General features: G+C 41.2%; 1 pseudogene; it reads left to right on the top strand.

Moving 5' to 3' along the window:
• The first annotated feature begins 1189 nt into the window (after positions 1–1189).
• On the top strand, positions 1190–2050 carry LOC103260716 (annotated as a pseudogene).
• The last annotated feature ends 1740 nt before the right edge of the window (positions 2051–3790 follow it).

Raw genomic sequence — 3790 nt, 5'->3', positions numbered from 1 at the left:
GTTTACCTAAATATGCAATTAAAAAGACTGAAGTTAATATTTCTAGTTTACTGATAGAGTAATGCAGGTGAATAGGACTTGCCCAAAGTGACAGACACAGTGGTAGAGGCAAGAATAGAATTCAGGCATTCTGATTCTCTGCTATCAAGGGTTTTCAAAAGATTACAGCACGCACTATTGAGTATGTTTGTCTCTTGTTTATTTCAAGAATTACAAATTATTGGAAAACTCAGATGTATAAGTAAACCAGCATGTGCTGGCGTAAAGAAACCACTATAATATTTAGAGTGGAAAAAAACCTTACTAAAGCTTAAAATCCCTAGAAATAATGTTCTGTACTGAGTTTCCAAGTATGAAACACTATTTTTTTGAGTAACATTTTAATATATAGTATACAATCTAGCTAATTTTAAAATGCAGAGATAAAAGATATACACCAAACAGAATATGGTTAACATGCTTAAGTGAAGAAATGAGGACATTGATGATCATCAGTCAAAACAAATGTAAACTACTTTTCTATCTGGTGAATGTAAGAAAGGAACAGGGTGTTGTCACTGAAATGAACTCATATTTTTTGTGACCAGTAATTTCCTAAGACATTCCAACCTAGTCTTTGCTTTCCATAGATCTACTATTATCACATCAGCATTATTAGTGCAGAGTTTATTGAGTACTTTTCGGTTCTAATTTCTGAGGATAAAAATGGAAGACATGATCCTTGACCTTGGTCAGTGGTAATAAAAATATGCAGTGTATCAATAAGTGGATAGAGGAACAAAGCAAATACCAAATGGTACTTGCCCAAAAAGTATGTCCACAAGGTTGTGAGTTTGTGGAGATCTTTTGGTGGGGAGATGGCTGGAAAGGCTTCCTGGAAGAGGTTGAAGTTAAACTACATCTTCAAGAAATGGTCAACCTAGGCAATGGAGAAGTGCTAAAACACCTGGGGAAGGGCTTGAGCAAAACCATGAAGGTAGAAAGAATGTGAGATTGATAAGCAATAAGTATAGCAGGCAAGTGAAATCTCATGTATTCCTGGGCTGAAGCATTGAACACTGCTAATTAATTTTGCTGTATAGGTATGTGCTGCACAAAAATACTACATCTGGTTTTCCATGCTGTCCAGAGAGGGGTCCATATGGCAGTGTTCTGAATTCCTATTGTAACTTAAATGAAAACTTTCATAATGTCTGGAGCTCTTGGTGTCCTGCAAATGAAGGAGGAGGATGTCCTCAAATCCCTTGCAGCAGGAACCCACTTGGGTGGCACCAACCTTGGTTTCCAAATGGAACAGTACATATATTAAAGGAAGAGTGATGGCATCTACATTATAAATCTGAAGAGAACCTGGGAGAAGTTTCTGCTTGCAGCTCATGCCATTGCTGCCATTGAAAACCCTGCTGATGTCAGTGTCATATTCTCAAGAAATGCTGGTCAGCAGGCTATGCTGAAGTTTGCTGCTGTCACTGGAGCTACGCCTATTTCTGACCACTTTACTCCTGGAACCCTCACCAACCAGATCCAGACAGCCTTCCAGGAAGCACATCTAACTAGTGGTTACTGATACCAGGGCTGACCACCAGCCTCTCACAGAGGCATCTTATATTAACCTGCCCACCTTTGCTCTGTGTAACACAGACTCTCCTCTGCGCTATGTGGACATTGCCATCTTGTGCAACAGCAAAGGAGCTCACTCAGTAGGTCTGATGTGGTGGAAACTGGCTCAGGAAGTTCTGTACATGCGTGGCACTATCTCCTGTGAATATCCATGGGAGGTTATGCCCAACTCTGCTTCTACAGAGATCCTGAAGAGATTTAAAAGGAAGAGAAGACTGTGGCTGAAAAAGCTGTGACCAAGGAAGAATCTCAGGATGAATGGACTGCTCCAGCTCTTGAATTCACTGCTACTCAGCCTGAGGCTGCAGACTGGTCAGAAGGTGTGCAGGTGCCCTCTGTGCCAATTCAGCAGTTTCCTACTGAAGACTAGAGCACTTGTCCTGCCACAGAAGACTGGTCTGCAGCGCTCACAGCTCAGGTCACCGGGTAGGGACAACCACTGAGTTGTCTTGAACTGTTCTTTCACAGGCTTCAAAGTGACATTGAAATAAGGTTGACTGAAAAGAAACATCAGTTTCTAAAGAAAAGAAAAAGAAACAAGAAAAAAAATGCTACATCTCTGTACTTTCTTCATTGTGCTTTATTTCACTTAGATTTGCTAAATGAAGTTTTCATTACTAATAATTCAAAAGGACCTTGAAGATCTTTCTGTGCCTCAACTATGTGTTCCTTTTTTGTGTAATTGCTATATTTTGGATGAGCTGAAGTGCTTGCTTGCTTTTAGAGAAAATGTGTGTGTTTGAGAGCATGTCTATGGTTCATCATATATAAGTAACTGTTTTATGTATTTAATATCTTATACATTTAAGATTTATATACTGCCTACTCTTTTAAAGTTGTTACAAAATAATAAAAATGCCAGAATTTAAAACTTTTGGTTCATCTTGACATAGATTTATTTTTTTGAGCAAAGTGGGAAATGAGAATATGTATAATTTGAAAATATACTCAGGATTTCACCAATAAAAATATATTGCTCTGAGCTATTAAAAAACAAATTTGTTTATAGGTGAGTTTGATTTGCTTAATAGCACACTCATCTTCTCTCCTGTCACCACCACCTCAGATTCCAAGTGAATACAGGAGCCATCTGGATGCCACATGTGCTCAGTTGCACTCTCCACAGGAGTGACATCTAGAAGAATTCTTACAGAAGTCCATCTGTGGGCTCAGACTTCCTCCCTAGTTTGGATAAGTTCTCAGGATGCCAAAATGCAGCACAGTTTCCAGTGTGGGAGGCCCTTGAACCTCCTCAGCCCTCTCAGACTTGAATAAATGCAGATTGGTCCACAAGCCTAAGCACATACTCTATTGTGTTACTCTCCAGAGTAGTTTGACCTTGGATGCTCACAGAATTCTTCCCCAAGGCTGTCTTGCCATACTGGAAAGACACACTGTTCAGGCATCTGAGGCCTGAATTCAGTCTAAAGAATATTGACCTGTTTCATGTTAAAATGTTGGTAGAGGAGGAGGAAGAGGTGTCCTCCCAATGCCTTGAAGCCTGCTTGAGATCATGCAGACATCACTGCAGAGCCAGGAGGGCAAGGACGGGATCAATTTGGTGGTGCCATAGCGGTTCTCCAGTCACAGGCAATAAGCTCTTTACACGACTTGCTTCATTCTGCGACTGCTTGCACTCCTTTCCCACTGTGTACCATATCTTAAGAGAGGGGGGGGAAAGACTTCCATGGGGAAGCAATTAAGAGGCTCTGAAGCTGGCTGTGTGTGGTGGCTTATGCCTGTGATACCAACACTTTGGGAGGTTGAGGCAAGAGAATTGCTTGAGCTCAGGAGTTCGAGACCTGCGTAGGCAACATAGCAAGACCTCGTTTCTACAAAAAATTTTAAAAATTAGCCCAGCCCAGTGGTGTGTGCCTGTAGTCCCAGCTGCTCCAGAGGCTGAAGCGGGGGAATCACCTGAGCCCAGGAGGTTGAGCTGTGGTGAGTCCTGATTATGTTACTGCACTCCAGTCTGGGTAACAGAGCCTTTGGGTGAGGCAACTTTTTTTTTCCTTTCTTTCTTTCTTTTTTTTTTTTTTTTACTACTAACAGTTTAGTCCCTTTTCTCATGTTTCTTTTTTTTTAGTCAGAGTTTCATTCTGTTGCCCAGGCTAGAGTGCCGTGGCACAATCAGGGCTCACCACAACCTTGCCTTCCTGGCCTCAGGCAA

The sequence above is a fragment of the Carlito syrichta genome, unplaced genomic scaffold (assembly GCF_000164805.1).
Source record: "Carlito syrichta isolate Samal-C Ts95f unplaced genomic scaffold, Tarsius_syrichta-2.0.1 Scaffold303314, whole genome shotgun sequence".
NCBI lineage: Eukaryota > Metazoa > Chordata > Mammalia > Primates > Tarsiidae > Carlito > Carlito syrichta.
Note: the sequence above shows the minus strand (reverse complement) of the source record. Positions and strands in the feature narration are given on the sequence as shown.